The sequence below is a fragment of the Epinephelus fuscoguttatus genome, linkage group LG4 (assembly GCF_011397635.1).
Source record: "Epinephelus fuscoguttatus linkage group LG4, E.fuscoguttatus.final_Chr_v1".
Lineage (NCBI taxonomy): Eukaryota > Metazoa > Chordata > Actinopteri > Perciformes > Serranidae > Epinephelus > Epinephelus fuscoguttatus.
The window spans coordinates 15,443,547-15,456,887 of NC_064755.1; the positions used below are offsets into that span (position 1 = coordinate 15,443,547).

General features: G+C 42.3%; 1 non-coding gene across 1 annotated transcript; it reads left to right on the forward strand.

Annotated features, from left to right (window-relative positions):
* Positions 1 to 2,405: 2,405 nt before the first annotated feature.
* LOC125888169 (U1 spliceosomal RNA) lies at positions 2,406 to 2,567 on the forward strand. Its single transcript, XR_007449302.1, has one exon. It is a non-coding gene; the product is annotated as a U1 spliceosomal RNA (small nuclear RNA).
* Positions 2,568 to 13,341: the final 10,774 nt, after the last annotated feature.

Below are 13,341 nucleotides of genomic sequence, written 5' to 3' on the forward strand. Positions count from 1 at the left end.
ACTCTCCACCTAAGGATAATTCAGTGAAGTCTAGACTGAACGATCAGGCACGAATCAGCCTCAGAGCCCACTGTGCTGGTCTTACACACACACACACACACACACACACACACACACACACACACACACACACATACACACAAAGCCAGGTTCTTGCGAGTTAATTAGAAAGCAGTGCTGACGGGGAAGAGAAGAGCTCTGAGGGCTCTTTCTCCATCAGTGGCTCCTAACCAATCTTACCAATCTTCTCTAATCAGGTTTAACTCTATCTGACTGTGAGGGGAAAAAGAGGCGATGCAGGGTGAGCTTGAGATTTCTCAGTCAAAGCGCTCAGACTGAGTGCTTCCACTTCCCCCTTTTACCTGCACTTGGTTTGTAACGTGATTACAACTCAGGGTAAAAAGCTTTGAAGAGGCATCCAAATTCACTCTGTGGTTGGAAGGAATAGATCCTAATTCACACCAGGTGTAGAGTAGACCTTTGTGTTTGGGAAATGGGTATTGAATATTTCACAAATTGGTAACATTGTTTGAGCTCATCGCTGCGTTACACTGCACACTGTTGAAGATGTGAGGCATCTATTAGTGAGACTCAAGTGATTATTGTTTTAAATCTGGAAACAGTGCAGAACACACACTGGAATCATTCTTTATCTTCATATCATCTTTTATGCTCCAAGACACACTTAAATTCTCACAGATGACTAATAGATACAAGCTACATTGAACTTTTGGAATGAAATATGCACATTCACTTTCTCGCCAAGAATTAAAGTAGAAGTTTGACATTACTGTTGTTGCCTGCTTTGTAAATAGGAAAAGGGTTTCTGCAGAGTTCACTAAGCTATTTTCAAAACTTTTTTGACAATATTTTAGCAGCCAAAGTATAATAGATCTATCGTGGTGATATTTCTCAACGGTATACGATAATTCTTAGTGACAAATCAAATTAAATTGTGAGCTGGATAGGACCTCCTAGCAGCTGTAGCTAGTAATAGTAAATTTCAGCTTATCGATTATATACTCTGGTTTTTGCACCAATTAAAAACCAGATATAATCTTAATGACTGAGCTTTTATGGGGCTGGTAATCTGATTTTGTATATTTACCCATGTACTATACTTAAAGGTGCTACGGATATTAGCCACTAGATGTTACATTCACCTTCCCCCCTCCATTGCATTAACATCACTACACCGCTGTTGCCCGAAGCACAGGTGGTTGCCAGTTCGTTGCACAACCTGCATATTTCATGGTCAAGTGGAGTGAGACTCAGACAGACTCAGCCATGTTTAGTACTGAATCTTTTGTGGTAGAGTAATAAATTCATTTTTGCAACATGCGGCTATACATTAGCTTTATATTTAGGTTACACTGTGAAGTGGTGTTTCAAGATTCATGTAACTTTATATAATGTTACATTGCAATATGGCTCGCCAGCTTTAGGTAACAGCGCGTCATGACAAAAAAAGTTCCCCCCTATTGGTTTTATGCCTCAGTGTATTTAGAGAGGAGAAAGGCCACTGATTTAAATTGCAGGCAATGAAAGAACATGCATTTCATATATGCTCATATATCAGTAGGCTACAAAGAGACTGCTGCTGCAGAAGTAGAAGCTCCACACGGGGCTAACTTCTAGCATCACACAGCTAACACTACCCAGTAATTATTTACGTACTTAACGACAGAGTTGAACCATTTCGGTGACAGTGTGAGTTCACTGAGACCATTTAACAGCTCAGAGTCGGATGTTTCCTGCTGCTGCTGTCACCTTTTGCGAATGGGCAGATGTTGCACTGATCCCATGTGATACCAACGCCGTTATACTGTTGGCACACAAGTCTTTGTAGAATCTGACATCACATACAGACCAACCCGGTCTCATTCCAAAGTCAGTGAATACTGGCGCTTGGGCAATGACTTCCACATCAGTCTTTTGGCATGATATACAACCAGGCACTGTCAGTGTGTAACAGCACCTAATTCCCCTTCGGGGAAAATGTGGCTGGACAGCAATGCAAGTTAAGAGGCCAAAAAGTCTGATTAGGGTTGGGTGGTTGCCTAAACCTAACTATGTCCATTTGTTGTTGAAGGTGTTGTACCAACGTGGTACATTTATTTTGAAAGGGACTGCATGCAAACTGTACATCTCCTGTGAAAATGGATGTGTATTTTGAAAAGACACAATGGATGATAAAGGGTGAAGTTGACACTATGGCATTTATTCATTTTATTCCACACCTTTTAAAAGCTTTGTGGAGTGGGCTTATTTTTTAAATTACGCATCTACATAAAAATGTTATCAATTAAACCTTTAAGTAGGCTACTTGTTCTCTCCTTGAGTATGGTAATTTTTCGCTACTTTAGGTCCTCTACTCCACTACTTACAATACTTACAATACTCCAATACTTACCTGGCAGGGGAGATACCATGATCAAGAAGGTGGTTCACCCAGGGCGAGGCTCGCTCATTGCACTCCGATTGAGCTGACCTCTGCGAATTCCCCAAATGTGGGAATCTCGACTGCATAATTTCTGGTAGTGGGGACTGCGTTCGCGCTCTCCCCTGATATTTCTTTTTTTGGGGGGCGGCAGTAGCTCAGTCCATAGGGACTTGGGTTGGGAACCGGAGGGTCGCCTGTCCGGACCAAAATATGGAGCATGGACTGGTGGCTGGAGAGGGGCCAGTTCACCTCCTGGGCACTGCCGAGGTGCCCTTGAGCAAGGCACTGAACCCCCCAACTGCTCGGGGCGCCTCACCAAGGGCAGCCTCCTCCCTCTGACATCTCTCCACTTTGTGCATGTATAGGTCCTGTTTGTGCATGTGTGTGTCTTTCGGACCTGTGTGTAATTGACAAGCAAGAGTGAAAACATTGAATTTCTCCTCAGGGGGATTAATAAAGTAAATAAACTTAAACTACATTTCAGGAGCAAAAATTGTACTTCTTACTGCACTACATGTACTTGACAGCATTAGTTAAATTGCAGATGCAGTTAAAGGCGCTGTATGTAAGAATGTGGCCAAAACAGTTACTGCACTCAAATTCAAAATACTGCCGCGAGTCATGTCCCAGGCTGCATCACTGCGTCCCTGATCTTCTGTTTTCCGTTCGAGCAAGTCCGGCTTCTCTGCTGCTAACGCTGCTGCCGGGATACAGCTGAGGAGAAGCCGGCTGCTCATGCGGGGACACTGCTAATGACCTACACGAGCTACTGAGCTACAGCAGCACGGCAAGCAGCATCTGCTGTAGCTCAGTCGAAACTGTAACTGATGCTGAGATTCTACTGACTGTGTGACTGGTAGACGGCGGTGGGTGGCGCAACAGGCCAGAACACAAATTCAAAACATAAACATGACTTGCGGACCGTAAAAAATTTTTTAAATGCGAATATTCTGGCTGTACTATTGTTGTCGGTGAGATCAGTATGTTATATGAACGTTATGCCTTAGTCTCTGTGACATACTAGGAGGATTTTATGACTATTTGCTTTAGATTTCTTACATATAGCTCCTTCAAATAATACTATATATGCGTGGACATATGCCTACAAAGTTGTGTGGTGATCGGTGAAACCCTTGAGATGTTATACACCTTTATGTGATGAGCCACGCACTCCACAATATTCATTGCTTTATAGAAGCTCAGTTTTAGTAAGTTTTCCAACTTCTGCCAAGAGGGAACTTTAGATATTGGTCCCTAGATTATGTTCAACAAGATTCATGCAGATCGGTCAAACTTCCTAGGAAGAGATCGATTTTAAGTGTTCTTCAACAAATTCAAAATGGCGGAAAATCTATAAACCGGAAGTTATGGGTTCTTGAGGCAAATTTGTTCCTCATGAGGAGAGGCATCTCTGTGCATCATTCATTCACATTCTCCCATGACCCTCTATCACTGTGCCAAATTTCACATGGATTGACCAAGTCAGTGAGGAGAAAAACGTGGAACAGACACACAGACACACACACAGAGTTTTCGTCATTATATAGTTAGATAAAGACTAAACTTTACATATCCCTTGGTGAAATTCACAAGCTACCCAGCAGAATATAGTGTATAAATAGGTCTAGTAAAAAATTAACCCACTTTTGCTAGCTACAAAATTAAAATGAAGCTCACATTAATGCATTAATGATTATAATTTAATAACATATATTACCCTGAAATGGGACATTCTGCATAAGTGCTATGGAAGTATATTTAAATGCTAATACTTTTGTGCTTTTGCTTTACTGCTAGTTGTTCATATTTAGCGTATTAACATACCACAGTGGCATCAATCTTCTCATCTAACTCTGGCAAGAATATGCATCTCCCCAAAATGTTGAGCTATTTCTTTAAATAGCCTCTATTCTAAAGCCTTCAGGTTGAGCCCATAAATATCTTTCACTTCTTTTCATTACATCTGCTTGTGTGTTACTTGCTCTGCAGCAGTTTGGCCACTGCAGCATCTGCCAGGTGCCACCGGGTAAGAAGGAGGCAGGTGGCTCGGAAGGCCCGGTGGTGGTGAACGTAATGTTCGTCATGTCATCTCCATGTTGATGCATCGTTTCACAGGACGCAGCCGCCGTCTGCCGAGAGGAACAGTTAGGGCACTGCAGATGCTCTCTCATCTCCTCTAATGGTGAGGACCGCCTCACACACACACACACACAGACAGACACACACACACAATCACACACACACATCACGAACACACATGCACAGATTTCCCACTGCTTTCATGGCTGCTGCTCCAATTACTCTTGCTAAGTTGAACAAATCCATCAGAAGTAAGTGAAGGAGTGACAGTGGCTCATTTGCGATGACAGTCGTGTCTGTTTGGGCACCATCACAGGTTGATTTCACAGTGTAGTCAACAGGAGACAGTCAGTGATGCAGTCAATTTATTTAGGAAAACATTTGAGAGGACACCCTCAGCAACACTGTCTGAATACAAGATGAACAAATTGGGATGTTTTACAGCTAAATCCTCAAAATAAAACATAGGTAACATTTACAATAATCCCACAGTGCACACAGAAAACAAACAAGCTGTTTATTATTTAAAGAGATGGCGAAAGTCGACTTTAACAACCAGACTTACACTGTGGTTTTGCAATGACTGAGCGTTTGTCACATTACTGACAATAATGATCAACTCTTATCTTACGGAGTGCTTCGGAGTGCTTTTTAATGTTCGCCATCAAGAGGAGGAGGAGAAGAGGAAGGAATCCAATTTCCATCTTCTGCATGAAGCTATTTCCAGGAGTTCTCAATCCTTTACTCCTCTAATTAATCTGAATTTATTAAAATGTAAAAATAGACATTGCCTGCATGTGTGTGTGTGTCATGAACAGATTTGTTTAACCTCGTCTTATCGCCACGAGCGGCTACATGCTCCCATTGTAACGTATTGGATTTGTTTCTGCTCTGCTGTCGTGAGGTATTTGCTTGCAGTGTGGTCACAGCCACCAGAGGTTTATGCAGTAAAACAGAAAGTCTTTATCCTGCTGACCCAACACAGAAGTTAATGTGCCAGACTCTGCTGGAGTATTGCTACACCAGAAACCTAACTATTTGTGTGTGCTGTATGTGTGTACGCACAGCCATTTTTGTTTACACTGTGTGAATATATGAAGGGTGTAAGACACTCGCAGCATCATTAGAGACACTAGGGTGGCAGTTGTAATGAGTCAGGAATCACTCAGAGATTAGCATCATTAACCTCTGCTGCTGCTGCTGTCGATTCTCCAAGCTTCTGTTATTTCAGCCATGAATTTTTTGCATTGGAAAAAAGGGAGGGTTTCCACATGATATTTTCCTTCCATTTTTTTCATGTTATTATTATTTTTCTTGCAGTGGTTTTTTTTTTTTTTTTTTATTTTTTTTTTTTTTTTACATATTTTGGCACAACTTGTCGATAGGAAAAAACTGCTTGTTTTTATGAAGTCATACATTCTTGCTGCACACATAAGCTGCAGGGATATGGTCGGGGTTTTACAGGACTTTGACACTGAAAGTTTGAATTGGAGTTCTCTGTTCGGTTTGTGGTTTAGGCTACAAAAGTTCAGTTCAGTTAAGGTTAGGCATCAGTTGTAGTTTGTGTGTCTGTGTTGTGATTCAAGGCATCATTCGAAGCGTTGGGTTTTCCCAAATTTAACCAAGACAAGAGTTGCTCCCTAACCTCAGGGGTCCAGTGTTTAGGTTGAGGTGAAGGAAGCCCATAGATTATAAATGTCATCTGGCCTGGGAACGTCTCAGGATCTCCTAAGGGGGAGCTGGAAAGCATTTCTGTGGTGAGGGAAGTCTGGAGTACTTTACTCAGCCTGCTGCCCCCGCACCCAGGCCCCAGACAAGCGGATAAAAAATGAAAGATGGATGGATGGATGGAACATATTATTCCTAACTACGTTTTCATTAATGTATAATCACTTGAAAACACAGTTGTGTTTTCATTAGCTTAGAACGAGCCGTTCACAGTCACTGTCCACTTACCAGGTCGGACCCCCTTTAGCCTTCAGACTTGCCTTAATTCTTTGTGGCATAGATGCAACAAGGTGCTGGAAACATTCCTCAGAGATTTTGGTCCATATTGACATGATAGCATCACACAGTTGTTGCAGATTTGTCGGCTGCACATCCATGATGCGAATCTCCCGTTCCACCACATCCCAAAGGTGCTCTATTGGATTGAGATCTGGTGACTGTGGAGGCCATTGGAGTACAGTGAACTCATTGTCATGTTCAAGAAACCAGTTTGAGATGATTTGAGCTTTGTGACATGGTGCATTATCCTGCTGGAAGTAGCCATCAGAAGATGGGTACACTGTGGTCATAAAGGGATGGACACGGTCAGCGACAATACTCAGTTGGTACTAAGGGGCCCAAAGTGTGCCAAGAAAATATCCCCCACACCATTACACCACCACCACCAGCTTGAACTGTTGATACAAGGCAGGATGGATCCATGCTTTCATGTCGTTAACCCCAAATTCTGACCCTACCATCTAAATGTTGCAGCAGAAATCAAGACTCATCAGACCAGGCAACATTTTTCCAATCCTCTGTTGTCCAATTTTGATGAGCCTGTGTGAATTGTAGCCTCAGTTTCCTGTTGTTAGCTGACAGGAGTGGCACCTGGTGTGGTCTTCTGCTGCTGTAGCCCATCTGCTTCAAGGTTTGACGTGTTGTTCGTTCAGAGATGGTCTTCTGCATACCTTGCTTGTATCCAGTGGTTATTTGAGTTACTGTTGCCTTTATATCATCTTGTTACCTCAGCAGTTTCTGAAACACTCAGACCAGCCTGTCGGGCAATAACAACCATGCCATGTTCAGAGTAACTTAAATCACCTTTCATCCCCATCCTCATGCTCGTTTTTAACTTCAGCAGGTTGCCTTGACCATGTCTACATGCCTAAAAGCATTGAGTTGCTGCCATGTGATCGGCTGATTAGCTATTTGTGTTAATGAGCAGTTGAACGGGTGTATGTAATAAAGTGGCCGGTGAGTGTATATCTACATATGGATTAAGTCCTCTGCTATTTTGTGCCACCATGTTTCCACAGTAGCCACAGTAGTTCAAGTCGGCCACTGTAGTTCTCCTGCAAGGTTGGCCCACGGGAGAAGTTTCAGTTGCTTGCAATATAAATCTTTACTGCTAAATGCCATTAAATCCTATACCTTTAACCGAACACTTGGGTTTCTTAAATGTAACCATAAAATTTTAGTCACACTTCACTTTCCAGGAGTGGATACTGTAAGGAAAACAATTCAACTGACAGTGAAATGTTCGGTATAAACATTTTGCAACTTTGCAAATACAGTCATTAAAAAATGTTTGTCATTACTGTATGAAGCAATAAAGCTGCTACAGTTCCACTATATTATCTTTTGTAAACCATTTTATTTGGACACTAAACCAAAACAGAGTGCATCTGAGGCATGAAAACTGTGCACAAACTGCTACAGTTAATACAGTAGGTCAAATTTGAACCAGGAAGTTGGTCTGTGAGCTTTGATGGATGGTTACAACATGCGTGTGTTGTCTCAATGCCTAATCTGGTGCGTGCAAAGTTAATATTACCATCAGGAATGATGGCCAAAATTATAAACGTAGGATTTGAGTTTTAATAAAGCAGAATTATCCGTTAATACTTAACCTGCTTTTAAAGATCTAAATTTACTTTTTCATATTTTCCCAGAGGATAGGATAGATTTTATGTTATCTTTCCTTACTCATGCATCTGCCTCAGGCTTTTCTCCTCCACTGCGCCTCATCCATTCTCACCTCTTGATACCTTCAGTGTCTGCCGCCAGCTTTGCCTGAAGATTTAAGACCCCTGGCCTGACCAGCAGGTGATGTCCGCTGTGCCTACAGCTCCCCATAAACACTGACCACTCATTCATTTTCACTCTGTCCCCCAAGGTCCATGGCCATATAGCAAAAACCATGACAGCCAGGGGTCCGGTCCCAGGCCCTCGGCCCCACAGCCGCTCAGCCCTGATAGCATAGAGAGCTGCACATGGGCTGCCAGCTGATAAATGAGCTGACAAGCCTTCTCCCCGTTACTCATTTCCCTCCTGAGGGAGGTACAGAAAAGAGAAAAAATAGAAAGCATTAGAAAGGGAGAAAGAGAGGAAGACGGGAAGGGAAAAAAATGAATTGACTTTGCGGCAGGGCTATTTTTAGCAAGCCTGTAATGTGCTCCATTAGTTTGAGAGGGTACAAGAGGGAGGAGAGGGCTGAGGGGGGTTAAGGAGGGAGACAGGTGAGATAGAGGGGATTGAGTGGAAGATAAAAGGATGGAAAAGGTGAGGGGCAGCATGGAGTATGGGAAGAATGAGCTCGATGCAGAAAGGTAGGAGATAAAAGGAACAATGGCAGAAAAGAGAGATTAAGCAAACACACAGCACATCATTAAAAAGCAAAGACATATAAGACTGCACATGACAACAGAATACATTGTGTTTGCTTGCAATCATTTCTTGAACTAATTGCCTCTCTGCTGCTCCACAGTAACTCCATCTGAACATCCACAGTGGTTTTTTTTTTCTTCTCTCGTTAAAGCTGAATCTAATTTTACTCGGCATTGTGCTGCTGATGTATGTCTGAGGTGTGGTAAATAGATCTGACAAAAAAAGTTGTTGGGTCTGTTATCTTCCGTGACAGGTAATTACAAAAGACACTCTCTACAATGTCTTGTAAAGTGTTTTTGTGCATTTTTCTGTCAGTTCTTATTCCTATATTCGGTGTGTTTGGCTGCAAACACATTTTTCATCAGAAGAAAACCAGTCTCTGTCTGGCCGGGGCTCTGGGATCATGTTCAGCTTTAGTTAGGATAGGACTGGAGTGTATATGTAGATAAGACAACAGACAGTGTTTGGATAAAAGGTTTTCTGTATACCTTGGCTCATGCAGGCTCATTGTTCACATCCAAGACAATCTGCCTGATACCGCCGGTACTGCTTCACCATAATGAGCAACAAGGCCCCGGACGGCCATTTTGGCTCTGTGTGGCCTAGGTGGACTTAGATTTCCTGGCAACCCAGCGCTGCAGACACATTAGCAGTAAATAACGCAACATGCTCTTCATTCTGGATCTACGGTAGGTCTTAAAACTGGAGTCTTCCTTGTCTAGGACTCAGGGACATGGGTGAAACAATCCTTTTAAAGGGCTTCTTATGGAAATAAGGAGAGGTCGGGAGAAATTTACGCTGGTATCAAGTGGACTTTAATGCTTCCTCAACATCTATCACACCGGCTTTTACAACACAGCTCAGACCAATTCTTGTTTTCGAATTGTGGTGAGAAGAGAGAGCTTCAATCTGTTGACAGGAGACCCCTGCCCTCCCCAGCCACGCTTCATTACCATCATTCATCTTGCAATTACTTGATTTGGTTGGTCAGAGAAAGAGAGTCTGGAGCAGCAGATTTAGCGCCAGTTTTACCACCCGCGCCACATATCTGCAGCTCCGCTATGATCACATACGTGTTTGAATGCCTTTCTGCCATTTGTATTGTTTGCCTACAGCAGGGTGATAAGCTGTGAACAGAAAGGCAGTGGGCTGGAGGAGAGAGAAATAAGAGGGGGGGAAAAAGCTGTTTACATTAGATGTTCTCCCTTACAATCAGAGCACACAAAGCTGTGGTCTGCTGCCCACAAACACAATCCAGTAACCTGTCAAAGTGTCACAAGCTGGATCTACACAAACAATAAGCGGTCTCATGCTCTAATGGACCTGAATGAAACACAAACACATTTCTCTGAGCGTCTCTATCATCTCTGCAGCAGGGTTCATTTTGCAGCACAAGCAACATAGTTTGGGAAATAGCACTCATTTGTAGCCTATATATCAAACCTTGCAAGAAACATATGGATTCATACAAATGCATACTGCATATTCAAAGCTGCACTAATTTATATTTCTGTGTCACTCTGCAAGTCCCCTGAGCTCTACAGAACATTTAGCTCCTTTCAGCTCAGTGTTTTGGTTTTGCCTGTTCTGTTCTCAGATTGAAACTGTTTAAATCAATTTTGTCAACTGCGCTGCTCCCTCGTGGTTATTTGATAGCAATGATATGAGTGCAGGGAATGTGCCACAAGTGTTAATGAGGCAAAGTAGAAATCACAATCTGTTACATTGTTGCCTTGGATACTTAACTGTCTGTGAGTGTTTTATCAAGCATTTGGCACTGTCAGCAGAATAAACAGCATTGCATTTTTCTATTGCTGTAACCTGAGTCTCAAATGGAGTTAATTGTGATGGATTGCTACCATAGCTGTAGGATGGTAACTAGTATTTTTGGCTGTGTGACTTGTAATTTTTGTCTTTTTAAAGTTGGAATCATATGGTGTTAAATGAATAAGTTAAATGAATGTTGGTTTGATTGCTCAGTTTGTACATTTTGTTGCTGTTTTACACTTGTATATCTTGATTATCCATAAAACTTCAAATAATAGCCCCGGGCTATTATTTGCTTAAATCACTTAAAGCAACCCTTACCTTTCTTGCTTTTTCACACAGCACAAAATTTGAACATCCACAACTCCCGCCTCCCTCCAAAGTCCCATCCTCCTCCTCCTGCAACTCCACCTTCCAAAGGCCTACTCCCCCCTCCTCCATTACGTCCTCATAGACGTAGGCGTTGGCATGGTAACGTTAGATACACGGAAGAGGAAGGCAAGTGTAACGTTACAAATGCATCCCCGGAGTTTTAAAACTCAACCGGAGTCAGCGATGACTGATGAGTTTTAGAATAAGGTTACAGTGCTAACGTTAGATAGTAATGGTAACATTACTAGTAAGTGGAAACGCACAAAGAAGATAGCGTTAATGTTTCAGAGGCTACGCTACAGTAGGCTAACGTTAGCCATTAGCAACTGGATGCTGTGTTGTCAAATATAACGTTATGAACTGAACTGAACTTCTTTATTTGTCATTTTTATGCGCAGCACAAAAAACGAACTGACATTTCACATACCCCAAGTAAAAAGAAACAAAACATTTAAAAACAATTTGTGTAACGTAACAAGAAAGAACATATAGTGCAATAGTAAAATGAATAGGGTCGACATTTCACAGTCAAAAACTCCACATCCTGAGAGCAGAACTGGAAGATCCTCTTCACGTCACAGCACCATGAATTGCTAGTGTATACACCACGGAGCTTACCAGATGATGCTACTGTCCTGTCTGCTCTGTGTACTGTTAGCCTCATTAGCTCAACACCGGCGTCTTATATGTCACCATTCATCCATGTCTCAGTGAACACAAGAACACAGCAGTCCCTCACTCCTCAGTGAGTGGATCTCCATTGTCGGATGTAATCCATTTCGTGTCCAGCGAGCAGACGTTCGCCAGGAGGCCGCTGGGAACAGCTGGTTTGATGGGGTTAGCTGTTAGCATAGAGCTAACCCCTCCGCGCTTCCCCGGTTTGAACCGCATCCTGTCACAGTGCTGCCGGTGTCTTCCCTTTGGGACAGCTCCTGGCGAATTCATGGTCATCTCTAGTTTATATCAACAAGCGTCCCTGTTACTAGCATATTTGTTGTCTCACAGACTCAGGGGTGAAGGGTGTGGGGGGGGGGGGGGGGGATGTTACGCAAGCGGTTACATCTGATGGAGGCCTCCACGTGGGGAAGACAAACAGGACAGGAGAAAACTCCAACCAATCACTGCATTGGGTCTGAATGTAGTGATTGGTCAGAGTTTTCTTAGAACCATATGAGAATGGTATAATGATGAGTTTTTATCTCTGGTGGAATTCACTTACATTTCAGTGTGCCATCAGCTTATTAATAGCATTTTAACCTAAACAAAGAAAAGTGTACAACAGGCCTATAATTGGGACAGGAGTCTATATGGGACATATAGCCACATATGCCTTTTATTCCTTTCACACAAAACTGTTGCTCAGCAAAGATGGGACATACAATCAAATTGTTTAAAAATGAGGCTTCAGATGAATCAGTATGAATCATTGTTTTGATCTGGCTCTGGCAGCAGTTACAGAACATGAGGATAATGGCACCCGGCATACCAGTATTGTTAAAACAATACTTACAACTTGGACTAAAAGAATATGAATTACTTATAGAATAATCGAGAAATGAACACATAATTTGAGCCAACAACCTGCTTTTAAACATCGGAAGAACTTCTGTTGAAAAAAGAACTGCTTGGCAAACAGACGAGGCCTCTAATTGAGACAGGCCTTTATTTGACGAAATGTGTAGCCACACCAGGCTAGGAAAATGGACTGGGCGTTTAATTGGCTCCAGGCTTTTAACTGAAGTTTTACGGTAAATATCCAAAATTAGTTAAGTTCTGTATTCTTAACTCATACTTTAAGCTAGCTGTCTAGTTTGATCAAGATAACTCACTACGGGGATAGGGCCTGTGACTCAACTGTTGGTTGACTCTCACTGCTGTCATTTTTTTTTTTCTTAATTCTTAAATTAATTTAACCCACTGTATGCTATGGACCTAGCATCTAATGGCAGACAGACAAGCTGGTGAACACAGTTGAGCATTTAGTAGCTACAGAGCCGACATATTTTCATACAGGGGTTCATATATATTACAAAAACTGCACATACAATGGTTTATATGATATCAAAAGAATTTGCACCCCATGAGTGTCATTACATACATACATAATGTAAAGTTACATGGGTTAGGCTTAGGAAAACACTGGTCTCCTGGGGAAAAGTCCTGTGTTGTTTGACCCATCCACCACCCCAAGTAACCTCCTTTCAGGGACTTTTGGTCTTTATCCTATACGAATGTTTGCGCATTACTTTTCATAAGTATTTGCACAAACAGCGCATGAGAACAGCCTGACAGAGCCAGATATT